A 14,084-nucleotide genomic window follows, 5' to 3' on the forward strand; every position below is an offset into this window, starting at 1 on the left:
AGTACAGAGCTTCCTATAGACAGGCAGCTCTTCCTATAGAAATTTGCACCTTCCTGTAGAAAATTTGTGTCTTCCTATAGAAAGACAGCAGTTTCCTGTAGAGGATTCAAATCATGATAGAATTGCACATACCTTGAAAAACATAAGCATTCTTGGAGGAGGAGCTTGTGAGATGTCCTGGCTGCATGAGAAGGACCTTTGACTTTGACTTGAGAGGCTTCCTCTCCTCCATAGAACACCTGCAATCTGCATGCAAATTTCACATAATAGCTTATTGATCTTGTTTTTTTCTTTTTTTTTTTCTTTTTTTTTTTTGAAAGATAGCAGGGGCGCCTCAATGAGGTTTTCACCCTTACCACCTGCCTTAAGCGCCTCAGAGAGGTTTTCACTCAAGGATCTTTATCTTTTTTTCTTTTCTTTTTTTGAAAGATAGCAGGGGTGCCTCAATGAGGTTTTCACCCCTACCACCTGCCTTGGGCGCCTCAGGAAGGTTTTCACCCAAGGATCTTTATTATTATTATTATTATTTTTTTTTTATTTTTTTTTCAGATGCTTCAGGGTGTGCCCAAAGCAGGGGCAGGACCCTTCTCTATGACCAATACTGCCTTCTCCATTGTTTTGATGAACTCTTGTCTTGAGGGAGGCTTCTTGTAGATCTTCAAGCGATGCCCATTGACAAGCATGGGAATGGCTTCCTCATCAATGGTTCGAATGAGGACAGATCCATTGTCATGACACTTTTCCACTGAATATGGTCCTAGCCATCTGGTTCTCAACTTCCCCTTGAAATCTTTGTATCTGGAATCATACAACAAAGCCCAATCTCCCGGCTGAAATTGCTTTTCATGGAGATGTTGGTCATGCCACACCTTACTCTGAAGTTGAACCACTTCTGAGTGAAGGAGGGCCTGCATGCAGTGCTCATCCAGTCCATTCAGCTGCAATAACCTTTCTTGCTGTGCATGGCTGAGATCTAGGTCCAACTGAGCTGCCATCCTCAAAGTGTTATACTCAAACTCAATGGACAGCAAAGCTTTCTTCCCATAGACCAGCTCATAAGGTGTGAAGCCGGTGGTGGTCTTCCAAGTGGTGTTGTAAGCCCATGTGGCTTCAACCAGGCGATCTGCCCAGTCCTTTCTGCTGCTGCTCACCACTTTAGTCAAGATTCCTTCTAATGCTCTATTGGTGACTTCCACCTGCCCATTTGCTTGAGGATGATAGGGGGTGGAAGTCCTATGCTTGATCTTGTGATGAGCTAGTAGATCTTCAACCAAGTTGGATGTGAACTGGCTCCCTTGATCGGTCACCAGCTCTCTTGGGTAGCCAAACTTGTAGAAGATGTTCTCTCTTAAGAACTCGACCACCTTCTCTTCTGTTGCTGCTTTGATTGCTTTAGTCTCTGCCCACTTTGTCAAGTAGTCAGTACACACAATGATGTAGGATCTCTGCCTCGAAGAGGGATTGATTGGACCCACAAAGTCCATGCCCCACTTCTCAAATGGCTCAAGAGTCACTTGAGGTTGGAGAGGCATCTCATCCCTTTGGGTCGGTTTCCCCATTCTTTGGCATTGGTCACACTGGCTGACATATCTTCTGACATCTTGATGAAGTGTAGGCCAATAGTAGCCTGCCTGCAGGATCTTGAAGGCAGTTCTCTTTGCTGCAAAATGTCCTCCACAAGGCCCATCATGACAGGTGAGAAGGATGTCAAAGACTTCCTCCTCCCTTACACAATGCCTTAAGATCTGATCAGGGCCAAGATTGAACAGATTGCCCCCAATCCATGTAAATGAGGCACTCTTTCTGATGATTTTGCTCTTCTCTTTTGAAGAGAGGTGCGGAGGGAACTGAGCGGAAACAAGGTAGTTTGCTATATCAGCAAACCATGGAGAGAGTACTGAGATAGCAAACAGGTGCTCATCAGGCATCTGGTCATCCACCGTCCCATCTTCATCTGCAGACAAATCCAATCTAGACAAGAAGTCAGCAACAACATTTTCTCTCCCTGGTTTATCAACAATGGTTAGATCAAACTGCTGCAATAAAAGTAACCATCTAATAATACGAGCATTCACATCTAGTTTATTCATCAAATATCTAATAGCAGCATGGTCAGTATGTACAAAAGTCTGGTAACCAGTAATATAATGTCGGAACTTGTTTAGTGCATGAACCACAGCTAAGAATTCCTTCTCGGTTACAGTGTAATTCAGCTCTGCTTTGGACAAGTTTTTGCTAACGAAGTAAATGGCATATGGAAGTTTTTGCTCAACTTGTCCTAAGGCTGCACCTATGGCTTTGTTCGAGGCATCAGTGTGGATGTGGAAAGGTAGGGCCCAGTTTGGACCTCTCAGGATTGGAGCTGACACTAACTTGTCTTTTAATTCATTCAAACTCTTCTGACAATCGTCAGTCCAATTAAACTCCACATCTTTTGCCAACAGACCAAACAATGGTGAGGCTAACTTGCTGAAGTCCTTAATGAATCTCCGGTAGTATCCTGCTAATCCCAAGAAACTCCGGACATCCCTTACTTTTTGAGGAGGTGGAACCCTCTTGATGAGAGCAATTTTGTTAGGATCCACCTGGAATCCTTGGGAAGAAATGGTATGGCCTAGCACGGTCACTTCAGTCATTAGGAATTCACATTTCTCAGGGCTAAGGGACAAGTTCATCTCGATGCACTTGGTTAGGACCTTTCCCAAGTTGGACAATGCTTCCTGGAAGTTGGCCCCATAAGGAGTAAAGTCATCCATGTATATTTCCACTGCATCATGGACCAACTCCGAGAAGATGCTCAAGACAACTCTCTGAAAAGTAGCAGGAGCATTGCACAGCCCAAAGGGAAGGACTCGGTAGGCAAAGGTACCCCAAGGACAAGTGAAGGTGGTCTTATCTTGGTCTTCCGGGCTGATTTGGATTTGATTGTACCCGCTAAACCCATCCAGGAAAGAGAAGAACTTCTTTCCTGCCAGTCCATCCAACACTTGATCTATGAAAGGTAGAGGGAAATGGTCTTTCTTGGTAGCTTTGTTCAGCTCACGGTAATCTACACAGATCCTCCACTTCCCATTCTTCTTGGGAACCAACACTAGAGGGGACACCCATTCACTATCTGAGATGGGGTAGATGAATCCAGCATCCAACAGTTTTTGCAACTCTTCCTTGACAATGTCCTTAAGGGCTGGATTCATTCTCCTCTGGGGTTGCCTAACTGGTTTACAATCCTCTTTGATGTATATATGATGGGTACAGACCGAGGGATGGACTCCTTTCATCTCCTTATAGCTCCAAGCAAAAGCATCTAAGTGGTTGGCCAATAGGCTACACAACTCCTTCTCCTGGGAAGGAGATAGGGAGGAGCTGATCTTTAATGCTCTCTCAGGGCCGAACTCCACACTTTTGACTCTGGGAGTGATAGGGCTGGTTGTACAAAGGTCCACTAAGGTGCTAGCTTGGGCATCCTCCACCAACTTCTCTAAAGATAGTGCACTGGAAGGTGGATTCTGGATCAGGGTCTCAATCAAATCATCCTCGGTAGGAGGGTCTCTTCTAGTGGTATCTAGGGTGCACAGAGGTGCAGATTACACCTCATCTTCCTCTCCTTCCTCCAACCAGAGTGGTAAATCATGCTCTAAAGAAGGTTGGGCAGGAGGGTATAGGACTAGCTGCTTGGACATGGGACCATTTTTGATGGTCATGTTTCCTGCCCGACAACTTATGTAAGCATCTGCAGTAGCTAACCAAGGCCTTCCCAAGATGAGAGGATATCCAGTAAGCTTGGCCTTTGGTTGCAGAACCAGGAAGTCTGCAGGGTATTCCCAAGAATCAATAGAGACCAAGACATCCTCCATAATCCCTTCGGGAGTCACGGTGGAGCGATCTGCTAATTGCAGTACTGTCGAGGTCTTCCTCAAGGAACCCTGAAGATTGAGTTTAAGCATGGTATCCCTGGTCATCACATTGATGGCCGCCCCCAGATCAATCAAGGTGTGGGGGATAATGGTGCCATTGATGTGAACATCTACTACAGGACTTCCAGGATCTAGGTACTTTGGGCAGATGACTTGTCCTAGCATAAGGTCAGACAGCTGTCCTATGACATTGATAGTTGAGGAATCTTTCTTCCGTCTGCCTGGGTGTTTGAAACACTTCTCCTTAACCAGCTTGTTATATATTGGCACATCCTTGATGGCTTGGAGAAGTGGGATTTTTACACACAACTGCTTGAGCTCACCCAAAAGCTCATCTTCTTCTGGGTTAGGTTGTGTGGTGGCTGTTAGTCTCTCAGGAAAGGGTGGAATAGGCTTTGGTTCACTCTCCTGATGGTTTTCCTCATCCTCTGGGGGAGGAGGTTGGCGATCTGGAAGAGTCTTTCCAGATCTAAGATTGATCTCCTAGATCTCCACAGCATAGGTAGGGCATGAGGTCTCCCCAGTATATACCTGTTGAGCCTGTCTATTGTTGGGGTTCGGGTTCGGTTGAGCAGGCATCTGAGGTTTCCTTGGAGGAGCAGGAGGTAAAGGCTGAGGCTGAACTGGTGGTGGAGGAAAAATGGCAGGAGGAGTGTTGTATTGGGGCCTCCACCCCGACTGAGGAGCACTCCATTGAGGCTGCGACTGGGTATGTGAGTGATATGGATGAGAAGTAGGTTGAGTAGGGTACTGAGGTGGATAAGACCATGGAGGAGGCATGGACCAAGAAGGATGAGCAGGGGGACCCCAAGAAGGCATGGGAGCCGAGTGGTTGGGGTTGTAATAAGCTTGAGATGCCCCTTGCATCCCCTGCTGATAAGGTCTAGATCCTTGAGGCCTCCTTTGGTTGATGAAGTAGAGAGGTTCAGTGGGGGCTTCGGTTCCTTGGTACATGGCTTTAAACCCAGGTAAGGTTGGACACTGATTTGTTGGGTGGTCCTCCTCACAAACGAAACACACTTCAACCGAATGCAATGGACATTCGTTCTTAGGGTGTCTTCTGGTGCACCTAGGACAGAAGACAGCCAAGGCTCTCTCAGCTTCTTCTTTCTTCTGCTGGATCCTGAATGTGTCCAGCTGCATGGCAATGGTCTGTCTCACCTCACTCTTAAGATCTTCTAATTGGTTTGTAAGCTCATGTTTGGAGAAAGGGACACCGGTGGAGAGGAGATTTCCTCTACCTCGTTTTCTAGCTGCCCTGGAATGATTTCGAAACACAGTCTTGATGTCCTCATAAGGCAGTTGGTAAATGTCCCCCCCAGCTAACATGTGAAGGGTGTCTAAGAGATCTTCAGGGACTCCTCGGAGTAGAACCAACTTGAGGGATTCAGGGTCAAGTGTGCACCTGGCCCGTTTATAGCTAAGTTGGAACCTCTCCTCATAATCCTCTAAAGACTCATCATTCCCCATGGTCATTCGAAAGATCTCTCCCTTGGTTTCCTTGGACCTACAATAATCCCTATACTTGTTATTGAAGGCTTGCTGCATCTGAGCCCAAGTAGCGATGCTATTCCCAGGTAATCCCATGAACCAGCATAGTGCTGCATCCTTAAGAGTGGAAGGGAAAAGCTTCAGCTTTTGCTCATCTTCAGTATAGTCATAGGTTCTACAAAGGACAGCAAACTCAAACAAGAAGGTATCAGGATCCTCAGTGGTCAGTCCATGGAAGTGAGGCAAGGCGGAGGGGCTAATGTTTTTCATTTTCATATCTCCATTGGTCTCTCGGATGGGGAAAGCTCCTTCTATTCTCTCATCTTCTCTCCTATTATCAGCCATGGCTTCAGATGGAGTGGTTTCTAACTCTTCTTCTTCTATAGGGTCTTGGTATATCTCAGGATGTTCACCTATAGGTTCCTCTGGGTCACTGTCACCAAAGAAGAGAGAAGGGTGACTCAGTGATGTGGTGGGGGTGTTTGGTAGGAATTTGCCTGATCTATCTCGGTTCCTACGAGGCATGAAATGGAAAGGACTTTTCTTTTTTTTTGAGTGCTTTTGCTTTTTCTTTGGTACCTGCAAAACTGAAACAAAGTGATCTACAACTAACTATATTGCTCAAATGAAATTGCAGAATTGGAAAGCTAATCTAGGAAAGCAAGAAATATTAATCTAGGAAAGCAGGAAATGCTAATCTATGAAAGCGGGAAATGCTAATCTATGAAAGCAGGAAATGCTAATCTAGGAAAGCAGGAAATGCTAAGTTACTTTTGTAGAATGGAAATGAAATAAACTACTGAGCAAAAGTAAGAGTACGAAAGTAGAAGAAAAGCAACAATTACTAATACTCTGACGCTTCCCCGGCAACGGCGCCAAAAAGATGGTGAGCTCCAGTATTGTAGCAATAATGCTACAACTCCTGGGGCTTCCTGTCTCTCATTTTATCAACCCGGTAGTTCGTACAAACTTGGAAGCGACGGTGCTATATGCACAAGTACTAGCTCTTGTCGCAGCTGTCACTTGGTCAGCTGGCACAAGTCCGCTAGGGCTCAAGCCAACTTCTATAGGCTCTCAGAAGAAGCTTGATAATTGATGGACGAAAGCTAATCTCAAAGGAAACCTACTCTACTTGACAAAATGAACTGAAAGCAAATCAAAGCATGTAAACCTAGGAAACCCTAATTTAACTAGTCTAACCTCTACAATGCAAAGAATGTGAATGAAACTTCTACCAATGCTGCTGTTACCTCTAATAAGTGCAAATGCATGGATCTAAACTACTTGCATCATGAAAGATATGTTTTTGTATTTTTCCTTTAAGTGTGTGGAATGATTGTGATCTTGTGCTAACTAGGGTTTGGTTGTGCGGATGGGATGGAGAAGGAAGGAAAGCGTGGGAAAGGTTGGGGAGGCTAGGAGAGGTCCCTAGGGATCCTTAGCATCCATCCACAGAGGTTCCTCGCATTCAGATGCTCAGCAGCCGAGAGAGTGGCCTCCTACAGGATGTCTGCAGGGGATCCTACAGGATACTCTGGTTTCTACAGGATGTCTACAAATGGCTACAGGATGACCTACCGTGAGTGTTTGAAGTGATGGAGGAGTGATGGAATGGTAGGGGGAGATGTGTAAGGTAGGAATAAGGCTGGTGATGACTGTAGAAGTGGAGGAATGGGGATAGGGAGTGAATGTAGGGAGTAGGTTGGAAGATAGAGGGCTAGGTCAACCAAAGGGCTAGAGAATGGAAGTACGTGAGGAGTGAAAGACTTTGGGAGACAACAGCGCGGAGCAGAGGTCAAAGATGTATTTGCATGCGTGATAAAGATGGAGGACGAAGTAATGGAACGAGAGAAAGCAGTGTAAATGGAACAAATGCTTGTGACTATCACCAAACCGAAAATGCATTAACTTAGACTACCTGTGCCTATAAATTCAATGAACAGCAATCCAAACGCGAAGGAGAATGTGCATGAAGCCGTGGTAAAGGAGTGTGGTGCAGGTGTGAATCATGTGGAAGCATCTAACATAACGTGACCGTGTTTGCAGCAATCATGGAATAAAGAAATGTGTATTTTTGGTGGTTAGTCATGGACTGCACTCCAATCCCAGATGAGATGGCAGTGAGCCTTAACAACCTTTTTGTTGGAGCTCCAGTAGATTGTATCTATCCTCTTCTAACCTAAGCAACTGTAAACCAATTCACCATAAGCAAATCCTATCTCAACTCATGAAAACAACTAAATTAGCAACCTGTAATTCGAATTGCATGTGAAAAGGAAAACTCAAAGTGCTGAAACGAAATGGAAACAACACTACAGCAGAGGGGATCTATGGCTCTCAGGTTGGGCCCTAACCTGAGAGCTATAGTCTCCTTAAGAAAACTCAGAGCTAGATCAAAATCTGCCTTCTTTATTCATAATCTGATATCATGCCAAATTGGCTTACAAAAAGGAACAAAAACTGAGCTGTGCTCCAAAATTACAATAGCAATACGAGAGTTTCAACAACCTATCCAAGGCTAAGGCCTCTATACTTATACAAAAATGATGATCCAACAAGTGTCCTTGATTTTAGGAGCTCGGCTGTCCAACTAGAGTTTAACTGCTGATCCTGTAGGACAGTCATAACTGTTGTTCCTGTAGAGCAGTTTATAACTGCTGTTCCTGTAGAACAGCTGGCTGCTTCTAAGCTTGGAGGGGAGATGGATTGGAGCTCAGAGTTCTTGGTGGGAATCACGAGGAATGTCCCCAAGACCGTGGACATCCTCTCCTAAAAGTTAGCAGTGCCACCTCATTGTCTCCTTGTCTCCTTTTTCGTTATCTTTTGCTCCCTTTTAATGCCAAAACCTGGAATCACAATGCATTAGTCACGTAGATAGAGTGCCTACCCTTCTTCCTACAAACAACATGAATAAACTAAGAAATGCATGCATAAGCAGTAAAAAATGAATGGTTTGAGCAAGTAGAATAGGCCAAAATGAGCCCAAATTGTACCAAAATTGGGGCTCATCAGCATGCATCTTGTACCTAAAGTGAATACAGGTTCTTGACTCACACCGATCTGTTTCACCTATCCCATGGCGATGTGTCTAAGGAAAACATCTCCTTTGCTAAAAATCACATCGTAGCCACAGTCTTCCAAGACCACGACAGAAATAAGATTCTTCTTTAGTCATGGAACATACATCACATCTATGAGTCTGGAGGGGATCTAGACTCCCTCTGAAAGGTAACAGTACCGATGTTGGTCACACTATACCTCCCATCATCTCCAAATTCTATTTTCTTCTGGAGGTCCTTCTCCTCCAAGTCACTAAAGAGACCTCTATTCCCCATCATCTGGAACAAAGCACTGCTTTTGAGATACCACATTCTTCCCATTACAGTGCTTTCCATGCATGCAATGAGAGTGAAATCATGTTTGAATTGTGAAGCTAGAGCTTCACCTCCTACTTCTACTGCAGGCTCCTTATTGATTTCTTCCTTCTATGGGCATTTCATGGCATAGTGACTACTTGCTTTCTTCTATGGGATATTTGTGCAATAGCGCCCGAACTCGTGATAGTGAAAACACTTTATGTTCAAAAAGTCCTTCTTTTTTCCACCCCCCTCATCTTAGGACTTCTTTCCCTTGGCTTTCTTTTCTTTGCTAATTAATGCAAAGTCCTCTTCCTTTTCTTTGGATGAGGTCCTATCTCAGGTGTTCCACCGATTCTCTTATTGTACCAGGTAGGACCACAAAAATTCCCACTCTGGTAGCTTCTCCCTCCCAATAACTGAGTCCTGGTAGTTTTGCTAGCTCTTGGGAAGTCCTATAAGTACTAGGCTCACCATATCATCTTCACCAATGGTAACACCAACACTTCCAAGTTCATCCTGACATTGGAGAACTTGGTCAAGTACTTCGGTATTGAGTCGCCCTTATCCATCTTGATCTTTCTGATCTTGTCCTTCAATGCCAGCTTCCTATGGTCACTTTTTTTTTGAAACAGGTCTTTTAAGGCCTTCCACATTGAAAATGGATTTTACTTACCATGGAGGTTCAAGACAATATGATCTCGAACTCCTTCTAGTATAATCCTTCTCACCTCTACCACACACTTTCTCCGCTCTATCAAATCTTTAGCATCAGATGTTGGAGGCTTCGAGATATCATGATCTATGAATTCCTTCAACCCGTTTTCTTCCAACACTGCCTCCTTCTTGTCCTTCTAATATATGTAATTCGAGTAACCCTCAAGGGCATACTCAAGTCTCAATTCATAGAATGACATCCTGCTGGATCTGAAGTATGGTACTACAAATTCGATTTCTCGTCCTCTATAGTGATTTCAGCTCCGATACCATATATAATTTTCTTGTACGTTCAAACTGCATATTATAATATGCAAAAAAAATGTACTTGAATTTACTCTACTCAGCAGTGGAAACAAAACTTGATCGATGAAATCATGAAGCAGAAAAAAGGAATAATTTCAATCACACATAACACAATAACTTTCTAGGGAAAGCCATGGCTAAAAACCCCTACTATCTTTATATTGTATTAATCAAAATATTTGAGAATAAAATACAATGCTTGTTCAACCCGAACAATATTTTCACAAGTACAATCTATCTCACTTCTTCAAAACACAGCTCAAGCCAATACTTAGTCAAATATGTTGCCTGCCAAGCTCCTATTTCCTTGTGAACTTTCCTACGTAATAAGCCCATATTTAATTGGGAAATTACTCCATAACTATGTAACCCATCCATAGGCCTTCGTCTGATTTCATGCACATCGGTTTAATTTAGATGATTTTACAAGTGATAGTATATTTTCCCTAAACTCCAATCTCCACTAGGTCTTTCTCAGAACTGACATGTGTTATACCATTATTCAACACTTTTGTAGTTATGATGCTCTTATATGGCCTTGGGTAGCCCTTTCCCATTCAGACTTGGTCATTTATTAAAAAAAAAAAATTTTTAAATTCCATACACAACTTTGCCCTTATAAAATCACTTGTACACATGGGTGCCATAATACCAAACCCACGTACATAATTTAAGATATGAATAAAAAAATTCCTATTTCTTGGGTGGGGTTTACGAGTTTCACAGAAAGCCCACCTACATGAGCTTGTGGCCTAACTGAATCAACTGATTTCTTGTGGTATTTATACACCTCATGGGAAAGCCTAAAACACAGAAGGAGATAGGATATCGACATTATAGTCCTTTTGTCCCCAGATCAAGTTTGATTTTCCCTGTGCCTCCTAGACTCCCACTCATAGGAAACCCTTGTTTCCTTGTAGAGATGTTCATCTACCAATATATGACATCTTTTTGCACATATTGAGGTTACCCTTGAGGCTTGGGCTAGATGGATCCAGAGGAAGGTTCGTTGGTGCTGTGGTCGGATCAGGTTATATTCTTCCACTCCTATTTGCTGCTATTAATAAAGAACATTTGCCTTGTTCCTTAAATGTTGTGGTATCATGTTTTTATGAGTCGTGTCTAACATATCATGCTTTATATATCTATAATTGATGATCTAACATGTTTAATATGCACATTCTTTGAAATATTTTCTATGTATATGCTTATCTAGTTTATGTTGTAGATCTGAAAGCATTGGAGGAAGGAGAGGATTTGGATCCTACAAGATTGACATCAAACATAGGACCTCCGATTATTCTCTCTAAATCCAAAATTAGCAATTTTCATAGTTTGTTTTCTTGAATGAGTGCTTCTTGTTGATAGTCTACCTTCGACTTGTTAAGGTTCTCAACCCTTACCTAAGGGAGGTTTCTCCCGCTAATAGAATTGGCGAATCTACTGGGGAATACAGTCTTGTATTTCCAATAAGGGTTGTTTTATTCTTGATTTGGACTCTTTTGTCTTGTTTCTTGATTTTTCCAGTCTTATTGATTCATTTGCAGTCTAGGCAGTTAGTCTAATCTTTTTGATCAGGCTTGTACCTTTTATTTTTCCCTATTTTTTTTGCATATACGCGTTTTTATTTGTACATAGTCTTGTACACATGCAGTTTATTCCAAAGAAACACATGTACACGTGTGTTTCCTCAGTCATACTCACATATACACGCAAATTTCCTAATACATAGTCGCATATATCTAGGAAAATTTGAATTTTTCACATTTTTTCCTCCAGTTTTGGGAAGTAGCCTAGATTTCCTGCTTTCTGATAATCATTTGCTATCTAGAATGATCTCGTTTCTTGCTCGTGTAAATTTCTTAATCTCTTTTTGCAAAAATAATTTATCAACCTAGGGTTTTCTATTTAGTGAAGTTTTCTACTTTTAAGTATTGGATTTCATACATTTTGGTAAAGTGTCGATTATTCTATACACTAGAACGGAGAGTTATTTTTCAACTTGCCTTAAGATCCAATCTTTTCATTGCTTCATTTGGATTCTTGAAGTTGCCTCTTTTTTGTTTCTTTTTGCTAGTTTGAGAAAGATTTGCAACTTTGGTTCAATAAAAGATTATGGTTTTCTGAGATCTTTTGTTTGTTCAATCTTTTGTGTGTCCTTTAGATCAAGTCATTCAAACGTTCTTTACCTTTTTGGCCTTATCGTTTCGTTGATTGTTTATGGCCGGTGAACTTTGGTGTCTTTTCACTTGATTTTGATCTTAAGGTCATTGGTTGTTTTCCTTCTTAAATCTTTTATTCAAAGCACTTTAAAAGAAAAAATAAAAATAAAAACATTTGTTTTTTCCTTTCTTTTCTATGATTTTATTTTTTGTTTACCAACAAATGTGTCAATCTTTGTTTGAAGTTAGAATTTTCTTGGCTTGAGAGATATTTTTCTTGCAGGTTCTTTTCCCCTTGTTTGGTCAAATTTTGACTTTAGGATATTAAAGAGCACATTTGTTTGTTTAGGGAATTCCATAGAATCTTGCACTTAGGCATTCTAGTATGCATTAAGTAGTTTGCATTCTAGGCATTTCTTTTAGTCTCTTTAGATAAATGATGAATGTGTGAGCATGCTTAAAAAGAGAAAAAGAGCTTTTTTCTTTCATAGGTTTCTAGTAGAACCCTGTAGAGATCACTTTTCATTAAAGAAAAAGAAGTTGCATATCGCATGTAGCCTAGTTCTCTATTGATTTCTTTGTGTCAAAACATCATAAGTTTCACTTTTGCTACCCCTGACTTAAAAAACAACCACTTGATAAGCGCTTAATTTTTTTTTCTCAATTAGTCTACTCCTATTATTCATACAAAAAAGTTACAGCGAGGCAGGCCTCGAGATTTCTTGCCATGAGGTTGGCATATAGCAAAAACTTGACATCCTGACTGTAGAACCGTCAAAATGACTTACAACAGTGAGCATAATATCCATGAACATTGAACATACCAGATAGACACAAAATCTGACCCAAACAGCGTTATCGAACTGAGTGAAGCACTGCTATTTCAAGGATCGATTTTTACATAAATATAGGCAAAAAAAGACCCTAACCTGAGACATGAACAAAAGCCTGAGACAGGCATGAGCTTTAACTTTGGAGACAAAACCATGGAACTAGAGGCGCACACTATCAATCTTCATCTGAAGTGGTTGGTTGTTCCTCTATGACCCTGCACCCAAAATGACCGGAGTCCATGGAGTCAAGGTGCGTGGTGGGCATGCTTCCAGAACCGAAACATAGAAGTTGATTAAAGAGTGCAAAATCCAGTCTCGTTAAGTTTTCTGGGAAGGTCTTCTAACACATGAGTTAAGCATGAGGATAAGTGAAGACAAGGAAAGAGAGATACCCCCTCTCTTACCTATTAGATCATGTGCCCACAACTGTTCCGCCCATCTTCTGATTACGAATTGGTAACCTTAGTTACCTATCCTAGGGACCAGACAGGTGACTACAAAGGGGAATACTCTTGGTACCTGAGACAGACGTTGTATCACTTTCATCGTAATTCTGGAGGGTGCCCTTGTGAAGCTTGGGTACTTGCACTAGCAAAGGCTATTGTCTAGAGGTCAACGTAACTGTTTCTGATACCTTCGTTGGTAGGATTGAGAACAATTATCCCAACTATCTTTGGATCGTCCTTATCTTTGCTTTCTTGTATTTTGGTGTTTGATCCTAATCACCCGGAGTGGAAATACCTGGAAGTCAATTGTTTAGTTGTATCTTTAGGGATTTTTTTAGTGAGTGCTCTCTACTTCTAGATTGCCATAAGTTTTTTATTTTTTGAGTCTTTAAAAAGTTCTCTTAACATTGAAAAGTGGCTTATCGATAAGTTCATCGGTCTACGAGGCTTCGTGGGATTTCACCTATGAATGTCGAGCCTTCATTTAGAAGGCATGGGAGTAGTTCTGCTGGTGATTTTCAACCAGTAGTAGCTGACACATCAGAGATTAATTCAGCTTTAGGAGCTCTTATTTCATAGGGTGAACCTAGTGCAGTTCGTAATTTGGACAGAAATGCTCTGGTCCTTTCTAGGGTGCTCTTCCAATCGAAAGACGAGATTGATATTGAGGGCATTCCTAAATCCCCCATGACTCCTTCGACACCCCTTCCTTCTCATCTTTCTTACATTGTATCATACATGGCTACCCTGACTCATAGGCTAGCAAACCCTATTCACTCTCCTTCTTTTTTCTAGATGGACAATGTTAGTAGTGTAACCATGGCTGCGGATACTTCTAGTGTGTAGACCCCTCCTTCAA

Source organism: Pinus tabuliformis, chromosome 3_2 (genome assembly GCF_031772625.1).
Source record: "Pinus tabuliformis cultivar Carrire ecotype Pingquan chromosome 3_2, CPIR1, whole genome shotgun sequence".
Classification (NCBI taxonomy): Eukaryota; Viridiplantae; Streptophyta; class Pinopsida; order Pinales; family Pinaceae; genus Pinus; species Pinus tabuliformis.